At 42.7% G+C, this 20,435-nt stretch overlaps 1 protein-coding gene across 2 annotated transcripts in view; it reads right to left on the bottom strand.

Moving 5' to 3' along the window:
- The window catches only part of WWP2 (WW domain containing E3 ubiquitin protein ligase 2), a 150,700-nt gene extending 136,843 nt beyond the window's left edge, over window positions 1-13,857 (bottom strand). The window contains exon 1 of one of the 2 annotated variants that reach the window (XM_059383233.1): window positions 13,768-13,857. The gene's annotated coding sequence lies outside the window, so the exon portion shown is untranslated. Of the gene's footprint in view, window positions 1-13,520; window positions 13,543-13,767 lie in introns of those variants that run through there. The other variant, XM_059383234.1, reaches the window with a different exon arrangement.
- Between the last annotated feature and the right edge of the window lie 6,578 nt (window positions 13,858-20,435).

Below are 20,435 nucleotides of genomic sequence, written 5' to 3'. Positions count from 1 at the left end.
AGAACAGATGGATAATGTAAGCAGAGACATGGAAGCCCTAAGAAAGAAAGAAGAAAAGGCTAGAAATCCAAAACAGTGTAAAAGAAACGTAGATTGTCTCCATGGGTTCATCCGTAGACAGCACAGCTATAGAATCACAGAGTTTAGAGCTACGTCAATAAAAACTTCCAATAGAAATGCAAAAAGAAAGAATTTTTCTTTAGGATTTTATTTATTTTCTTGAGAGAGAGAGAATGAGTGGAGAAGAAGGGGCAGAGGGAGAAGCAGACTCACCACTGAGCAGAGAGCCTGATATAGCGCTCCATCCCAGGACCCTAAGATCGTGACAGGAGCCGAAGGCAGCCACTCAACCAACAAAGCTGTCCAAGCACACAAGAAAGAATGTTTTTAAAAGTCCAAGTACTGTGGGATAGTTTCAAAATGTGCAAAATATGCATAATTGGAATACCAGAAGAAGCGAGAACAGAGCAAAAGAAATATCTGAAGTAATAATGGCCAAGAATTTTCCAAAGTTAATGACCTACAGCAAGCCCCAAATCCAGGAAGCTCAGAGAACAAGAAGCAGGAGAAACACCAAACACTAGAACAAAACAAACAAACAAACAAACAACTAGATACAGAATATTACCATAGTGAATCTAGAGAAAACTAAAAACAAAAGGAAAGTCTTGAATGAAGCCAAAAGGAGAAAGAAAACAGCTAACCTATACAGGAATAATGGTAAGAATTACAACAGGGTTGGTTTGTTTGTTTGTTTTACCAGAAACCATATAAGCAGGAAGAGAGCAGAGAGAAATATTTAAAGTATTGAAAGAAAAAACATACTAACCTAGAATTTTGTGTCCAATGGAGTTATTCTTTACAAGTGAAGGAGTAAACAAAAGACTTCCTCAAACAAAAACATACCCTGAAAGAAACATTTAAAAGAAGTCCTTCCAGGAGAAAGAAATGATACAGGTCAGAAGCTTGCATCTACAAAGAGCAGAGAAGGGCATGGGAGAGAGAATAAATGACGTTCCATCCACTGGATTCTTTAAACTCTAAAAGACTGATAACATAGGGAAAGGACATGTGTCAAAAGGGATGCCAGATATGAAGCAAATGAAAGAACTGCAGAGGTAACAAGTGACTCCGAGAAAAACAAAGCAGCGAAGGAGGACAGGAATTTAAGATGGTGGCCAAAGTGAAAAAAGCTGTGGATGAGGAAAGTCTCATTGAGAAGGTGGCTTTTTTTTTTTAAGATTTTATTTATTTATTCAACAGACAGAGATCACAAGTAGGCAGAGAGAGCGAGAAGCAGACTCCCCACCGAGCAGAGACCCCCCCACCAATGCGGGGCTCAATCCCAGGACCCTTGGACCATAACCTGAGCTGAAGGAAGAGGCTTTAACTCACTGAGCCACCCAGGTACCCCAAGAAGGTGGCTTTTAACCAAAGATCAGAAGAAGGTGAAGGACAGAACTGAGAATGACACTGGAAGAACATTCTAGGCAGATAAAAGAGCAAGAGCTCTCGAGGTAGTAGTAAGTCTTGGGACGCTACAAAACAAACAGGGGCCAGTGAAGGAGGAAGAAAATGGCAATAAGGGATATAATGGAATGTATCCTGTTAGATAAAATTATTCTTTTTTTTTTTTTTTAATTTGACAGAGATCACAAGTAGGCAGAGAGGCGGGGGGGGGGGGGGGGGAGCAGGCTCCCTGCTGAGCAGAGAGCCCAATGTGGGGCTCTATCCCAGGAACCTGAGATCATGACCTGAGCCAAAGGCAGAAGCTTTAACTCAGTGAACCACACAGGTGCCGAGGTAAAATTATTCTTAATGAACTATGAAATGCTTTGGAGCAGCGGTCCTCAATTCTTTCTGCACACTGGAATTAACTGGAGAGCACTAAAAACGAACCAGTCAACAATGACAGCCAAACCCACCTCAGGGATTCCCATTTGACTGGTCTGGAGTAGGGTACAGACAGTTACATTATTTAAAAATTCCCCAGGGGATCCTTATATAAAGCTGGGGTGAGAACCACTGGTATAGCATTACTGAATTAGTTGTCTACACTAAGAGTAGGACTTCACCTCAATCAGAATATTTTTGCTGTTGTTGTTGTTGTTTTTAAAGATTTTATTTATTTATTCATGAAAGACAGAAAGAGACAGAGAGGCAGAGGCAGAGGGAGAAGCAGGGTCCCCATGGAGCAGGGAGCCCAGTGCGGGACTCCATCCCAGGACCCTGAGATCATGACCTGAGCTGAAGGCAGAGGCTTAACCCAGGCGCCCAGCTCTATGAGAATGTTTAAGGCTAAACTAAAATTATGCAGAAAGATTGCACTAAACAATATGCAGATTTTTTTTTAAAGGGGCAATATAAAACTTTAGGAACAGTACACAGTGAAGGAGCTCTGTGCCAGGACTGGTTCCGAGGAGACTAAGTATTTTAGCACCTTCCCTGATACCAACTTAGAGAACCTTCCAGGAGCTCTTAATAAACGTAACAGATTAAACACATATATTTATCTCTGCTCTCTTCTCAAATCCCATCAAAATGACAGAAAAGAAACACAAAAATATAAACCAACTAAAAATGAATGGGAAAGGAAACAACAGACAGAGGGGGCAGCAGCCACATCCTGGAAAGGGGCAAGTGAGATAGATGCCTGTAATGGTTGGGGGGTAGGGTTGACAAAAAGCAGGCTAGTAGCACTGGGGAATCACAGAAAGGGTGACTGCGGGCACTAGGTGTGTCTGAAAGTGACAGCAGAGTTGGCCAACAAACAGGAGAGAAGAGTAAAAGCCTGTATGAGAAACAGAGTTCCCAGTCCCCCTCCCCAACTATTCAGCCAGGCAGTCACCCTCTCCCCAATCCCAAATAGAAGAGTTCATTTTTAGTCTCTGGATAGATTACACCAGACCTGAGGACGTCAGGCACAGCTGAGGGTAGCGATTAGGCACCATACTGATCCAGACAGATAAGTGGAAGTCTACATCCGGAGCTATGAGAATTCACTGTCCCATCCCCACTCACCTTCCCCCATTTGAGGCTGAGCACACAGCTCAGCCTGTGGCTACTAAATACATAAAGGAATCCAACTATCTAAAGAGACCCTTAGAAAGAAAAGCCAGATATTAAAACAAAAAGAGGGGCTCCTGGGTGGCTCAGTGGGTCAAAGCCTCTGCCTTCGGCTCAGGTCATGATCCCAAGGTCCTGGAATCAAGCCCCGCATCAGACTCTCTGGTCAGCAGGGAGCCTGCTTCCTCCCCTCCTCCCCTCTCTGCCTGCCTCTTGTAATCTGTGTCTGTCAAATAAATAAATAAATAAATAAATAAATAATTTTTAAAAATAAAACATAAGAAGAAAAAACAGAACTCAATTGATAAAGTCATCCTAAGATACATAAGGAAATACAAGGGACCCAGAATAGCCAAAATAATCTTAGAAAAAACAAAGTTGGAGGATTCATACTACTTAATTTCTTTTTTTTTTAATTTAAATTCAATTAGCCAGCATATAGCATATCATTAGTTTCAGATGTAGTGTTCAATAACTCATCAGTTGCATATAACACCCAGGATATTACTTAATTTCAAAACTTACTAGCAAGCTACAGTAATCAAGACCATGGTACTATTATAAAGATAGACACAGAGCAAGTGAAGAAAATTGAGAGTCAAGGAGAGCCTGGGTGGTTTAGTCAGTTAAATGTTTGCCATCAGCTCAGGTCATGCTCTCAGGGCTCTGGGATCAAGTCCTGAGCTAGGATCCCTGTACAGCAGGGAGTCTGCTGGTCCCTCCACGTCTGTCTGCCTCTCTCCACCCTCAGCTTGTGCACTCTCTCTCTCTCAAATAAATAAATACATAAAATCTTAAAAAAAAAAAAAAGAAAGAAAAGATAATTGAGAGTCCAGATACAAATTCATACACCTACATACAACTGATTTTAGACAAGGATGCCAAGGCAATACAATGGAAAAAGAGTAACAGTCTTTTCAACAAATGGTGCTGGGACAACTGGGTATCCATGAGCAAATGCACAAAGTTAGACCCCTACTTCATACCTTATACAAAAATGAATCCAGAATGCACCGAAATCCAAAATATAAGAGCAAAACTATAAAACTCAGAAAAAAACCCACAGGTTTAAATGTTCATGGCTTTAAGTCAAGAAATGGTTTCTTAGATATAATATGAAAAGTATAACCAATAAAAACAAGATAAATTTGACTTCATCAAAATTAAAATCTTCTATGTTTCAGAGGATACCATCAAGAAAGTGAAGACAAGGGCGCCTGGGTGGCTCAGTGGGTTAAGCCGCTGCCTTCGGCTCAGGTCATGATCTCAGGGTCCTGGGATCGAGTCCCACATTGGGCTCTCTGCTCAGCAGGGGGCCTGCTTCCCTTCCTCTCTCTCTGCCTGCTTCTCTGCATACTTGTGATCTCTGTCTGTCAAATAAATAAATAAAATCTTTAAAAAAAAAAAAAAAAAAAAAAAAAAAAAAGAAAGTGAAGACAACCAAAGAATGAGAGAAAATATTTGCAAATCAAGTCTAGAGGGGCACCTGGGTGGCTCAGTGGGTAAAGCCTCTGGCTTCATCTCAGGTCATGATCTCAGGTCCTGGGGTCAAGCCCTAAATCAGGCTCTCTACTCAGCAGGGAGCCTGTTTCCCCTCTGCCTACTTGTGATATCCCTCTCTGTCAAATAAATAAATAAAACCTTAAAAAAAATGTCTAGAATATATAAAGAACTTTTACAACTCAATAATAAAAAGACAATCCAATTTTTTTAAAAAATGGGCAAAGGATCTAAACAGACATTTCTCTAAAAAAGATATAAAAACTGGGGCACCTGGGTGGCTCAGTTGTTTGAGCATCTGTCTTCAGCCCAGGTCATGATCTCATGGTCCTGGGATGGAGTCCTGTATCAGGTTCCCTGCTCAGTGGGAATCTGCTTCTCCCTCTCCCTGAGCTGCTCCCCCCGCTTATATTCGGCCTCACCCTCTCTCTCAAATAAATAAAATCTTTAAAAAATATATTTTAAAAATAAGCATATAAAAAATGTATATCATGGGTGCCTGGGTGGATCAGTGGGTTAAGCCACTGCCTTCAGCTCAGGTCATGATCTCAGGGTCCTGGAACTGAGTCCTGCATTGGGCTCTCTGCTCAGCAGGGAGCCTGCTTCCCTCTCTCTCTCTCTCTCTCTCTCTCTCTGCCTGCCTCTCTGCCTACTTGTGATCTCTCTCTGTCAAATAAATAAATAAAATCTTTTTTTAAAATGTATATCATTAGTCACTAGAGAAATACAAACTAAAACCACAATAAGACATCACCTCACACAAACTAAAATGGCCAAAATCAAAAAGGATACAATAACAAATAGTACTGAGAACTTTGAGAAATTAGAATCTTCATACACTGCTAATTAGAAATGAAAAATAGTGCAGTTTTAGAAAAGTCTGGCAGTTCCTCATAAAGTTACAAAGAGGGGTGCCTGGGTCGCTCAGTAGGTTAAGTGTCTGCCTTTAGCTCAGGTCATGATTCAAGAGTCCCAGAACGGAGGCCCTCACTGGGCTCCCTGCTCAGCAGGGAGTCCGCTTTTCTGCCCTTCCCTTGGCTCATGCTTGCTCTCTTTCTCTCTGGGCTCTGCACAACAGGGAGCCTGCTTCCTCCTCTCTCTCTCTACCCGCCTCTGCCTACTTGTGATCTCTGTCTGCCGAATAAATAAATAAAAATCTTAAAAAAAATAAAAGCTCACTGTTAAATAAAATAGAGGTCAAAGAAAACCTCAAAACAATTTAGAGAGATAAAATATTGCACCCATGAAACAAGAACAGAATGCAATTTTAAAGGAAGGCAGGCAGGCAAGTAAGTTGGCTGGTTGGTGGACTCAGAGAATAACAATCTGCTCTTAGAAAGGACAGTCCTCATAGCAGAAACCAAGCTGATAAAGCGAGGAAATACACTAAAAAGTGACCTGAAAGACAAAGAAGATGGTAAATAGGTAAAAAATGACTTTTTTAAAACAGTGGTTTTGTTCAAAATGTCCAAAGTCTAGGACACCCAGGTGGTTCAGTCAGTTGAGCACCCAACTCTTGGTTTCAGGTCATGATCTCAGAGTGGTGAGATCGAGCCCTGCCTCAGGCTCCATGCTCAGCACAGAGTCTACTTTGGATTCTCTCCCTCTGCCCCTTCCACTTGTGTGCGCTCCCTCTCTAAAACAAATAAATCTTTAAACTGTCCAATGTCCATCTTATAGCAAGTCACAGAAATAAAAGAGAAAAAAAAGAGAAATCATCAAAGAAATGTCACAGAAGATTTTTCTTAAGCTGAAGAATACACAGTTCTAAACAGAAAGAACCCAACTGAGTGCCCCAAACGATGAAAAAAAAAATTTCTATTGCACAATGTCATGAAATTTCAGAACACAAGAACAAAGGGTATACAAGCTTCCAGTCACATTTACAAACAAGAAAAATCAGAATGGCATCAGACTTCTCAGAAGTAACACTAAAGGTGAAAAGACAATGCAATGCTTTCAAATTTGAGATAAAATGATTTTTTTTAAACTTTTCAATCTATAATTCTACAACCAAAAAACCATCAGTCAAGTAGGATTGGAAAACCATGGTTTGTAAGGTCTCACAGAAACTCCTCCCTATGCTGCTTTTGTCAGGAAGCTACTGAAAGATGTGTTCCAGGGGAATAAAGGAAAAAGATGGAGAACAGTGGGGATTCACGTGGGAGAGACAAAAGCAATTACAAGGTTAACAGTGAAAAATCCCAAGGCATTACAGTCCAGATTAGAGAATTTATAGGAAATGTCACCTCTAGAGGAAAGAAAGAAAATGGAAGAAAGAGATTACATGATGCATCTGAGTGCACTGAAAAAAGTGGCACTTTTAGCTCTATCGCAGTATTTGATGCAGGATAAGTGACAGGAACACAGAAAACTATGCAAATGAAAAAATCAGGAAATATGGAACTAGCAACAAGTTATATGATAGGAAATGCAATCCTAACATACTACGTGGCTCAGCTGTGAATATTTATAACAGCATAAACAACTTAATCAAAACTTGTGATGTGGGAATAATCACAAGGTGGAGGTACAAGTGTGTAGAACTCTGTATTTGTGGAGACTGGCCCGAAACAGGGCTAAATCCTCACCTTCAATAGTTAAAAGACAGTAGATAAAACTGACAGGCTAAGAGAGCAGGATAAAACTGTCATTCAGGAATGCAGAAGTTGGAATGTCTTGCTGGCTCAGTGGGAAGGTATAGAGCATGTGACTGGATCTCAGAGTCATGAGTTCAAGCCCTATGTTGGGTGTGGAGCCTACTTTGAAAGGAAAAAAAGGGAGGGGGGCGCCTGGGTGGCTCAGTTAGCTAAGTGACTGCCTTCAGCTCAGGTCATGGTCCTGGAGTTCCAGGATCAGAGTCCCGCATTGGGCTCCCTGCTCAGTGGGGAGTCTGCTTTTCCCTCTGACCCTCCCCGCTTCTCATGCTTTCTCTCTCAAACAAACAAATAAAATCGGAAAAAAATAATAAAAGAAAAGAAACGCACAAGTCAATACTAGAAGAAAACTAAGAGTTGGAAAGTCACTGACTACACATATCAGAATCAAGAACAAACAGAGGCGAAGCCAGGAACTGTTGTTGCTCTCAGTCTTATAAGGCTCTTTGGCTCTTTAAACTATGTGCATGTATTATTTTAGTCACAAATAAAATTTACATTCAGAAAAGAAAAAGGTTCCTCTTCAAATCAGGTCATAGGATGATGTCCTTATTTAATTTTAATAAGAACATTCCATCCTACATTCAATTAGAGTAGGGGGTTGAATTGTGGCACCCAAAAACATATGTCTGAATCTGTGGATGTGGAAGGAACCTTGTGAATGTGACCTTATTTTGCAACAGGGTCTGTGCAGAGGCAATTAAGTTAAAGGTCTGAAGATGAGATCACCTTGAATTTAGAGTGGGCACAGTATCTGTACAGGAGACAGAGAGGAGACACACACAGGGGAGGAAGCCATGTGAAGGCCGAGCAGGGATCGGAGTCCTATGATTCCAAACCAACAAATGCCTTGAGCCACTAAGAGAGGCAAAGAAAGAATTCCCCACGATCCCACCAATACCACTCCACCCACCCCCCACCCCACCACCCCCAGAGGCCCTGTCGATACTGATACTGTCACCTTGACTGCAGACTTCAGGCCTCCAGAACATTGTTTTAAACCATCACGTTGGTCAGGTTTACAGTAATGCATTAAACAGATGAGGAAGAGGCGCCTGGGTGGCTGAGTGGGTTAAAGCCTCTGCCTTCGGCTCAGGTCATGATCTTAGGGTCCTGGGATCGAGCCCCCCATTGGGCTCTCTGCTCAGCAGGGGGGCCTGCTTCCTCTTCTCTCTCTGCCTGCCTCTCTGCCTACTTGTGATCTCTGTCTGTCAAATAAATAAAAAAATAAAATCTTAAAAAAAAAAAAAAAACAGATGAGGAAGAGGAAACTAATACAATTAGCAGCAAAGGCTTTAGAAGACCCAGATTTCAAATGACATCAGGCTGAAACTCAAAGTCCCCTTCCCATGACACATTCTTTGGAGGCCCAACTCCCAGGCCCGCAGTAACTTCCGAAAAGAAAGCAGCCCAGCAGTCACAGGAGATGTGGTCATGCTTAAACTGTGCTTCATAGTTGTGATTCCAGATACAAAAGGTGGCTAGGACAGGTTGATTCTTGAAACCAGAGGACTAAAATGGCCAAGGAATCCCTGACATTCACCTTTGCATTTCCAGGGCCTGGCAGCCCGCTGTCTGACTGTGCCTCTTCTGGACCCTTATTCCAACCTGCGCGGTCCAGAGCCAGGGTCAGTCTTTCAATAATGCTGATAGGCCCCACTCTGTGCCAGGCCCTGAAAATACAATGGGGAATGTCAGGGGGTCCCTGACATCTGGGACCTGAGATCTCTTACTCTGAGGGACCCCCATTAAAGAAATCTTCAAAGGGCTTTTGGCACAAGAAAGCAACCATGCATAAACTTTAGCAAGGGATAGCTCTTGCAGTATCTAGAGCACCTGATGCTTTTTCTCACCCAACTGCAGGAGAGCCTTTCAGACCAGTCAATTTTTAGAGGCAAATAGGTCTGGTCACTCACAAGCCTTTGTGTGATAGTGGACAAGTTACTCACCCTCCCTAAAGCTCAATTCTTCATCTGTGAAATGAACCTAAGAATATTACTTACCTTCTAAGATTACTGTAGGGATTAAATGAGCCCAATCAAGGAAAGCGGCTGGCACACAGTAAGTGCTCTTCAATATTAACTAAAATACAAGCTAAAACAGTTCTTGAAGCTCAAAGTCTAGGCTCTGCAATTCCTCAAATTCTTCACTCAGCTTTGAGTCAAGAAACCACTGAACACTGATCTCAAGATGAAAGGACCTGTGAAGCACATGGACCAAAGAAGGGCAAAAACTATTCACCGACATCAAGGTTTTAATTAGGCAGTTGTAGAAACAGGCAGAGCTTCTTATAATTACAGATCTACTCTATATCCACTTTTTTAAAAATGTGAAGAGAAGGGTCTGTTCAAAAATTTCTCCTTTCCTTCATACTCTCCTGCTTTCCCAGTTCTTTCTTTCTTTCCCAACACTAATTCTTCTTGCTTGGCCTCTTTTCTCTGGCCAGCATTGAGTTACCTTCCATTTTCCAAAGCCCCACATTGAAAAACAATCAAACACAACTAAACTTTGCCAAATGACATCTGTAAAAGGCCAAGCACATAAAAACAGAGAGGGAGGGACAGGGAAGGTCATATCTTTGGAAGTACAGTGGAATTATAGGCTAATAATAAAAGAGAATGGAAAGCAGATCGCACAACAAAACAGGAAGCAAAAGGCATGGGTGACACAGAGGAAGCAGACCTGCCCTAGGTCAGGACTGCCAAGCCTTAGTGTTTGGTATTTTCCTAGAAGTAGTTATTAACACTTGACTTAAATCACTGAGTGTTTGTTTACAACCTTGTGGGGAGAAGCAGAGGCCTGCAACTTTCTAAAAAAGATTCAACTGGTTCGTTTTTAAGGGAAACATGAACTTCCCTTTTGTTTCTAACTCTCGGAAATTCCAGAATCTGTAAGAGCCCATGGTGACTCAAAATCATTCAAAAGCAGCTCACTGATTTGCTTCCAGTGGGAGATTATGTTCATGTATCCACCGCCACGTATCACACTAAGGAAGGCAAGAGCTCTGCACTCAAAGATCAAGACTCAACTCCCAGTTCTTCCATGACGGAGCTACATGACCTCACGCACATCACTTCGCCTCAGTGAGGTTCTGTTTGTTTTAAATCTGTAAAACAACAGAATACCTGACAAACAAAATGCATCCGATACATGTCTGGTAAGACCAATAATTAAACATTAGAAACTCACTATCCATCCTGTGTCTTTCCCACGGCTCTTGGAGGTCTCTAAATTCAATTCCCTGCCCTAGCCTTGCTCCTCTGTACTCCTTCTCCACACAGCAACCAGACCGAGCCTGTTAAAAGGCAGGGTGACCGTGTCCAAGCCACTGCTTAAGACTTTCCAATGAACCCAATCACTGACTAAAACCCATACCCTTAAAATGGGTTGCAAGGCCCTCCATGACGTGCCCATCACTCCCCTTGCCCCCAACACCTCTTTGACCTCAATCTCCTATTCTCCCTTGCTCATACTCCTCCAGCCACCGGAGCCCCCTAGCTGGCCCATAAACCTGCTAGGGGTGCGCCTACTTAGGGCTACTGAACTTGCTGTCCCCTCTGCCTGGACCACAATGTCCCCACTTCCATGGCTCCTCCCCTCACCTCCTTCAGGTCATTACTCAACAGTCACCTTCCCAGGAAGGCATCTCTAAAGACCCTATGCAAAACTGCAGCCGCAGCCAACACTCCACATCCCACTTCCCCCCTTTATTACAATAAAACATGCACTTTACTTGGTTATTTTGTTTATTGTTCCTTTCCACTAAAATTTAAGATCCACAAGGGCAAGAGTTTTTCCTTTTCTTGGGTACTATATTCCCAGTGTTTAGAACAGGACTGTCCAATATAATCTTTAATTTTCTAGGAAACACATTTTAAAAAGTAGAAAGATACAGGTGAAATTAATTTCAATTATACTGCATTTATCCCAATAAACTTAAAATGTTATCGTGTGTCGCATATGTTGATATTAATATTATGCTTCTTACAACAGTCGAAACAAATCAATGACATATTTTCTTTTTCAAGCTGACTCTTCAAACTCCAGTGTATTTTATACTCCATTGCAGATCTCCAGTACTCAACCATACTGGACAGTGCAACTCCAAGAGTAGGCACTTACATACTCACTGAATGAAAGAATGTTCTCCCAGGAAGAGGCACCATAGGTGCCTCTTGGAATTTTTTAAACTTCAATTACATTCCATATTCATAATTTTTGGTGTATATATATATATATATATATATATATACTTTATTTTTCCTTAAAATGTCATACTTCCTGTACTTGAAAAAAATACTTTATTTTTTTTTTAAAGATTTTATTTATTTATTTGAGAGAGAGACAGTGAGAGAGAGCATGAGCGAGGAGAAGGTCAGAGGGAGAAGCAGACTCCCCGTGGAGCTGGGAGCCTGATGCGGGACTCGATCCTGGGACTCTGGGATCATGACCTGAGCCGAAAGCAGTTGTCCAACCAACTGAGCCACCCAGGCGTCCCGAAAAAAATACTTTAAAATAATACTTTATAGGGGGGTCTGGGTGGCTCAGTGGGTTAAAGCCTCTGCCTTCAGCTCAGGTCATGATTCCAGGGTCCTGGGATCAAGCCTCGCATCGGGCTCTCTGCTCAGCAGGGAGCCTGCTTCCCCCTCTCTCTCTCTGCCTGTCTCTCTGCCTACTTGTGATCTCTCTGTGTGTCAAATAAGTAAATAAATAAATCTTTTTAAAAAAATACTTTATACTCCTTCTGTAAATGGTAGAGAATGAGTCTGTTGCCTGGGTTTGAGTCCCTGCTCAGTCACTAGCTCTAGAATCTAAAGCAAGAACATCAATAAGCCTTAGCTTCCTCATCTGTGGAATTGGGACAGTCCTGAACTTCACAGAATCATGGTCCCAAGATGTTGGTAAGAGCTCTTTGTAACCAAGGAAGTCATCATTAGGTAAAAGGGATTAAGAAGCCAACCCAAGCCTTATTCCTATGCCCATCATCTTCATATGGACCAACAGCACAGAAAATGGTCTGATAAGAGAAAATCTAGGTCTTGGGTTCAAATCCCTTGTCCTTCACTTACAGCTGTGCGACCTCTAGAAAGTCATTTATTCACCAAACATTTACCAAGTGCCCACAATATCCAGCCACTAGGGTAGGAGCCAAATGCAATATGAACCCTACCCTTGAAGGATGTGCAGTCTAGCAGGAACAAAGAGACCAGTAAAAAAGAAAGCAATAAACTGCTAAAAAAAAAAACCAAAAAACAAAAAACAACAACAACAACAAAACAAGTCCCTCTCCCTTAGGGCTGTTTGTTCATTCCAAAGTATGAATAATACCTTCCCAACCTAACTCAAAGGCCGCGAAAGAAAATAATTTTTAAATGTCAAAGACTCCAAGAACTTTAACTCATAACATGTCAGCAAAGTCATTTTTTTTTCCTACGGGTAATCCAAAACGACTCCGGCTCCTGTGAAAGTCCAGCTGGAACATTCACTCTAGTTATACCACATCTTTGTGGCACAATCATTTCACTTCTGCGAATTTTAGTAAACATGAAGAAAGAGGGTAAGCAGCTTTTACACAGGTGTTTAATATCAAAATCATGATTAAGGTCACAATAAAAGAAACACAAAAGAGACCGTTCAGTCACCCTACCTAGTTACACTTTATCAAGATAAGCAGTCACATGATAAGTGAAACTGAATAATTTAAATCGAAGAAAGAATAAAAGTCATAAAGCACTACAAATACTCTGCCCAAGATTTCTGCAGTCACTGTTGCTGAGGTAATGCTGGGCTAGGTCGTGGTCAATAATTTAGGCTAAAAGCCATTTTACGGTCAGAGCAAAGTGCCCTCACTCTTTTTTTTAAGGCTCGAAGTTGATGAGATCTGGGAAAATCTAAAAGAAAGATGATCTGAAGGGCAAGGTTCCCAAGAAGTGGAACCCTACCCAACCAGGACTAAGTGGGTGTGACGAAAGCAAAATGATCCAGATTCTGTGATCCTTCCTGAAGTTTAAAAACTGAATGGGACCAAAATCAAAGCCTCGGGTAACAACCATTTCCAAAGAGAAAGGAAGAAAGAGACTCTCAGCTGGGGTTCACACAGCATCTTCTTCCTGATTTCTCCTTTCCCTCCACGTCAAACACTCAAGCGCACCGTTCCAGCTCAGTCCCAAGTCGCCCCTTCCTCCAGACCCGAACCCTCCACAAAGGTCACGCCTCTCCATCCCTAGGACCTAAGCTCCTTTCCCTCTTCCGGCAGGACCCGCTGGCCTCCGCACCCCCGGCTGTCTCCGCGCCCACCTCCAAGCACCCCCGCGCGCTGCCCGCCGCACGCCCACCCCGCTCGGGCGGGAGCCGGGACACCCCTCCTCGGAGGCCGGAACCGCCGAGCCAGGCCCCTCCCACAGGAAGCCGCCGCCCCCCGGCGCCCGGGCCGCACCGCCCCGGCCCACCCCGCGCCGTCCCCCGCCCCCCCGCCCGCCCCGCGCCCCCGGCCCGCCCGCCCGCTCGCCGCACCCCCCGCGCCCGTCTCGCCGGCGCTCGCTACCTGCCGCGGCCACAGAAGCGGCGCCCAACTCCGCTCCCACTTCCGCCTTCCACCGCCCGCACTCGGGCCGGGTCACGTGACCGCCCGCGGTCACCTGACCCGGAAGAGGCCGGCCGTACTCTCAGGTGTGGGCAACCTACGCCTGGTTTGGGCGCCTTTGGCCGGGAGTCGGCCTTCTTGTCCTTTGTGTATGTCAAAATAGAAGGGGTTCCCACTCACCAGATGGTCCTGGAGTAAGCAAATACGTTGAAGGCTCACTGTCTGCCAGGAGCTTCGTTCACTCCGTCATCCCCCGAGGCGGGTCTATCATTAGCCCCATTTTACAGGTGAGAGGAGGCCAATCAAGTCAGCAAGTATTTATTGAGCTACTAAGGGTTACCCCGTAAGTACGGACGCCTAGTTAAATTTGAATTTCGAATAATTAACTATGCAATATGTAGACGTGCCCCAAATACTGCATGAGAGTATTATACTATAAATACTCCCATGATAGATAGAAAAAAAAAAAAAAAGAATTTGCTGTTTAGCTAAAAATTGGGGCATTCTGTAATTTTATTTGATATATCTGGCAACCCTATGCCTAGTAGGTACCACGCACTGTACTAGGCTCTAGAAACACAAAAGTGGCAGCTTATGGAGCATCTGTTCTTTGTGACATACAGCTAAGATAGGAAAGATTCAAAACCCCCGGTTGGGTCCATAAAATGCCCCACCACACCAAACTAACCCCCATTCCCTTAATTTACAAAACAGAATTTTATTAATTATAAAGAACATTTTAAATCAACATTCTGTACTAATTGTATGGACCTTCAGCTTTGACAAGTTGAATGAAGACTCAGTTTTTTCATTCTTAATCACCATTAACTAAAATTAATACTAATCACTTAATTAGCCTTAAGCACTGTGAATTAATTATCATTATTTTTGGGTTTTCAAATTTAGATGGATCCTATTATGCATGCAAATTAAATTGGTTGAGCACTGCTACTTTTCCTATTCCCATTCCAAATCCAGGAGATGGTATTTCATGGAGATACAGGCCTCTTTAATACCTTAAACTCTATATTAATTTCCTCTTATAAAACTATTAAAACTTCTCTAGTTCAACTGAAGGAAGTTTTTCTTATTCCAGAGGGATTAGGAAAGAATTCCTTGATTTGGAAGCATTTAAGTAGATGTTTACCAAAAGAAAGAAATGATTAGGCAGGGGTCCGTGGGTGGCTCAGTCGGTTAAGTGTCTCCCTTCACTTTAAGTCATGATCCCAGCATTCTGAGGTAAGCCCCTGCATGGAGCCCCACATTGGGCTCCCTTCTCTATGGGGAGCCTGTTTCTCTCACTCTGCCTGCCACTCCCCCTGCTTGTGCACTCTCTCTCCCTGTCTCTCTGTCAAATAAAGTATTTTTAAAAAAGAAAAAGAACTAAGCAAACATGCTCACAATTGTGTGTGTATTAAAGGAGTAAAACCTAAAGTGTATATGGTCACCTATGGGGCCCTACATGATCCCTCCCCACATCTTATCTCCAGTTACTCTTTTTGGACTTGATTTTCCCTTTGCCTGGAAAGCTCTTTCCCCAAAGTCAGATGGCTGACTCCCTCATCTCTCATCCAATGTTTGCTCGACTATCCACAGTAAAGCCTTTCCTGATCAGCCTGCTTAACTATTGCAGCCCATTTCTTTGACAAGTTGTTCCTGCTTAATATTTTTATTAAATATAAAAATATATTATACCTCCTACCAGCCCCTGTTCCTGCTTAATATTTTTCCTCCATATTTCCTCCACACTTAATCACTACCTCACTTACAAATGAATGTATGCATGTGTGTGTGTGTGTGTGTGTGTGTGTGTGTGTAATCTGTTTCCCACCAGAAGAATTATAAGGACAGGAGCCATATCCCCAAAGTCCTAAAGCAGTGCCTGGCTCACAGGAGGTCTCTTTAAGTAAACTGGTGAATGAATAGATTTCATCAACATTTATTGAGCACTGAACACATTGCTGTAGATCCCACAGTATAGAAGACATTTTTCAAAGACACACCAAAATATCTGAAATACGTTTTCATAAAAGTGTCCCCTCAAAGTTAAAAGGTAAATTGAAATGCTCATTTGAGGAAAAATATCCCTCTCCCCCCACCACCCCACTTGAAGAAGACACACAACTGGGGCCCCTGGGTGGCTCATCAGTTAAGTAGTTGCCTTCAGCTCAGGTCATGATCCCAGGGTCCTGGGATCAAGTCACATCAGGCTCCCTGCTCAGCAGGAAGTTTGCTTCCCCCTCTATCCCTCCTCCTCCTCATGTTTTCTCTCTCATTCTCACTCTCAAATAAATAAAATCTTTTTTTTAAATGCACAATTAATTACAATGCAAAGCAGAAATAATAACTGCTCATTGAGCAAAAGAACTAAAATGTCTTAAGTTTGATAAGAAAAAAAGTACAGGGGCACCTGGGTGGCTCATTGGATTAAAGTTTCTGCCTTCGGGCTCAGGTCATGATCCCAGGGTCCTGGGATCGAGTGCCGCATCGGGCTCTGCTCAGCGGGGAGTCTGCTTCTCCCTCTCTCTCTGCCTACCTCTCTGCCTACTTGTGATCTCTCTGTCCAATAAATAAAATCTTTTTTTAAAAAATATTTTTAAAAAAAGAAAGAAAAGTACAAATCTGTCCTTGGGAAAAAATCTGATTTGAGTAATCAGAGACTGGTTTACAGAAGGGACCACTGAACTGCTTCGGGAGACTAAGTAGTGACTGGCCAACACAATGTCCCTGAAGAAGAAAAACCAAGGGCAAAGACAGAGACAAAAAGTTTGGGACACTCCCAAAAATGTTCAAAGGAGTTCTAGGGATACTTATTGATTCCTTGTAGTGTTTCTTCTGCATCAACTTTTCCCTTCCCCTAGCCCACTGTTAAGTGCATAGTTCCATAGCCTCCACATGTTCCAGTCCTGGAAATGAATTCAGATCTTCACTGGCCCACAAGTAAGACCTTTCTCTTTTATTTTTTAAAAGATTTTTATTTATTCATTTGAGAGAGAGAGGAAGAGAGAGAGAGCACAAGCAGGGAGCAGGAGTGCAGGGGCTGAGGGAGAAAGGCTTTCTGCTGAACAGGGAGCCTGAAGCAAGGCTCAATCCCAGGACCCTGCGATCATGACCTGAGCCACCCAAGTTCACGTTAAAAAAAAAAAAAAAAAATACCACCAGGGCTTCACATGTAAAACTTGACATTATCTCCAAAATGAGTCATACATTGAGACCTTCTACATGTTTTTCAAAGTGTTAATTTAATGTAAACTGCTTAAAGTGACCATAATTTTTGTAATAGTGTGTTAGATTTCTTTACTTTTGAAAACCCATAAACTTCAAAAAATTGAAGGGTTTCAGGTCTTACTTCACCTGTGAGAGATCCTGTTCCCAGATGTCCTCAGCTACCACACATACTACCTTCAATTTCCTGAACACTACTTGGACTTTCATACCTCGGTGCTTCTGCCTTACTTGTCCTTCAAGATCTAGCTCCAAAGCCACAAACTCATTTTGTTGTATCACCCAACCCATGATGGTATAAATTAGCTCCCGATACATATTTGTGGAGTGAATTAAATTCCTTCTAAGGCTTTAGGGAACTTGGAGACTAATGTTAGAAAGAAACAAAAAAGCAATTAAAATACTGCTTTAAAAAGTGACAAAAGATACACAGTGTCAAGAGACCTTCTATATTAATACATATTCTCAGTCATCACCAGAAAACGAATGCCTCAAAGCCTGATTTTCTTTGTCATGATTCCCCTAAATCTGTGGTTCTTGAGTGTGTCCTCAGCTCAGCTCAGCAGCAGCACATAAAACTTATTAGAAATGCAAATTCTCAGACACTGCCCGGATCTACAAATCAGAATGTGAGGATGAAGCCTAGCCATCCATTTTTGGTTTCGTTTTTGTTCCTAAGATTTTATTTTTAAGTAACCTCTACACCCAGTGTGGGGCTCCAGCTCGGGACTCCAGGATAAAGAGTTGCTTGCTCCATAGACTGAGTCAGCCAGGCACCCGTATTACCCATCTGTTTTTACAAGCTCTCCAGATGATTCTGACGCACCCTCCAGTTTGAGAACCACTGATCTAGATCATTCTTCTTCATTACAGGGATTACAGAATTATTACTGCCAATTTTAATAAACCTATTATGGAGTCCAGTTCCCACATCCTCCTCCCTTTTTAGGCAACAGGAGCAATCAATTAAAGAAGGAGAGAAAAGAATACTAATGTTGAGTGGATTATATATTCTAGGCATGAGATTAAGATGAGTAAACGGGATGCATGTAGAGGGGTCAGAGGCACCCCAAATATTTCAGAAGTTGCATCAAGGAGAGTCCTGGTTGCAAACGAAGGTAAAGAGGTGGGGGGGCACCTGCGTGGCTCAATCAGTTAAGTGGTCCAGCTCTTTGTTTCAGTTCAGGTCATGATCTCAGGTTTGTGGGATTGAGCCTGGTGTGGGGCTCCACAATCAGTGGAGAGTTTGGGATTCTCTCTCTCCCTCTCCCTCTGCCCCTCACCCCAACCCATGCTCTTTCCCTCTCTCAAATAAATAAAATCTTTTTTTAAAAAATGAACGTGGGAATTAAGATGACTCAGATTCTTACCTTGAGTGCCTTTGTTGGAAATGCCACTAGTAAAAAATAAGAACTCTAATGAGTGAAAAAAAGTTTAAGCAGGTTAAGAGATAATTACATCAATTTTAACCTTCCCCTTGAGTGAAGATGTCTAAAATTTTTATTTATTTTTTATTAATTTATTTTTAAAGATTTTATTTATATATTTGGGAGAGAAAGCACAAGCTGGGAGAGTGGCAGGCAGAGGGAGAGGGAGAAACAAGTTCCCAGCAGAGCAAGGAGCCAGACTCTGGACTCTAGAACCCTGGGATCACAACCTGAGCCAAAGGCAGATGCTTAACTGGCTGAAACACCAAGATGTCTAAAAATTTTAGATAGATGTTTCCAGGAAGCTAAATTGGGAGATAAATAGGGATCGGACCTAAAGATTTGGGAGACATTCCTACAATGTAATAAGTGAAGCCTTGAAGATAGATAGTATTGCTGAAGGAGAGAACTTAGAAGGACAAAGGGGCCAAAACATTTCTCTGGAGGGTGCTCTGTGTGCAAGGCAGAATAAAATCCAGTGAAAGCGTGTGGGAAGCCATCAGAGAGGCGGGGGGACCAGGATCCTTAAGTATTACCAAAGTCAAGAGAGGAGAGACAGTCCATAAAGAGGAGTTGGTCAGCAGTGTCAAATTTTGCAAGGAAACAAAGCTGGAAAATAAAAACCAAAAAATTTTGATATGATCCACTAGAACATTAGAAACCGCTTTCCAGGGGTACCTGGGTGTCTCAGTTGTTAAGTATCTGCCTTCTGCTCAGGTCATGATCCCAGGGTCATGTGATAGAGCCCCACATCCCGCTCCCTGCTCAGTGGGAAGCCTGCTTCTTCCTCTCCCGCTCCCCCTGCTTATGTTCCCTCTCTTACTGTGTCTCTCTGTCAAATAAATATATAAAAATTTAAAAAACAAATCTTAAAAAAAAAAAGAAAAGAAAAAAGAAAGAAACAGCTTTCCATTTCCACCATGCTATTTCAGGCAGGGCAGGTAAGACAGGAGTCATTGAAGAGAATAAATAGTAAGAAAAGTTGAGACAGATGTTTAGAGAAAGAAAGGAGATTTGGGCAACTGTTCAAAGAGCTGCCTAGGGCACTGAAAGGTTTTTGGGGGTAGGATGAATAAATTATAATCAAGCGATAAGATTGAAGACTTGACAAAGGAGGCTTGGAATGAATCAATTACGCTGAAGATGAATGACAGAAAACCCACGTCATCATTTTGCTGAAATTCTCCAGCATGAATTTTGACAGACCAGATCTCATAATTATAGAATCTCAGATTGCAAAAGGAACTTAGAAGTCATCCAATACTCCCTTTCAGTTCCATACCGCAAGGGTTTATTTGCTAGTAAATTACGTGCCTTGCTTAGAGAGTAGGTGAGGATATCAAAGACTCTCAAAATCAAGTGGGGGTACGTAAGCAGCGGTCAACAGAGCATAATGGATAAGAAAGTGGCTCAGGGGTTGGTTTGTCCGTTAATCAATCTATTTTTACCTATCCTCTCCTTTCCTTTTTCCCCTCCCCTCTCGCCCCCTCTCCTTTCTTCCTTCCTTCCTTTTCCTTTTCTTTCTCTCTTTCTCCCTTTTTGTAAGTAGGCTCCACACCCACGACCGTGAGATCGAGAGTTACCCCCAGATGTTAGTCTTCGTAAAACCGGATACTAGGCATGTTAGCCGAGACTAGCTGTCCTGAGCAGCTAGCCCTTAGACACAAAACAGTACCTATCTCATCGACTTGTGATCTTAAAATGAACTGTAGTTTCTCTGTATTGACTTGTAATAATAGGACTACATCAGGTTTTACATTGAAAGTAAATAAGGCGCTAAGGGGTGGGCCGCAGGAGCCTACCTCCTACAGTGTCTCCCAAAGTTTGACCTGCCCACACCTGACAGGGCTGCTGGAGACGCCGCGCATGCGCGCGGGTATCCCTGAGCTGGGAAAGGCCTATGCGGCCGCCAGGAGGCGCCGCGGAGTCACAACTGGACCTCCCGGCTCCCAGAGGCCCAGTTCGGAACGTAGGGGT

The sequence above is a fragment of the Mustela nigripes genome, chromosome 17, assembly GCF_022355385.1.
Source record: "Mustela nigripes isolate SB6536 chromosome 17, MUSNIG.SB6536, whole genome shotgun sequence".
Lineage (NCBI taxonomy): Eukaryota > Metazoa > Chordata > Mammalia > Carnivora > Mustelidae > Mustela > Mustela nigripes.
The sequence above is the reverse complement of the archived record's forward strand: the minus strand, read 5'-3'. Positions and strand labels throughout refer to the sequence as shown.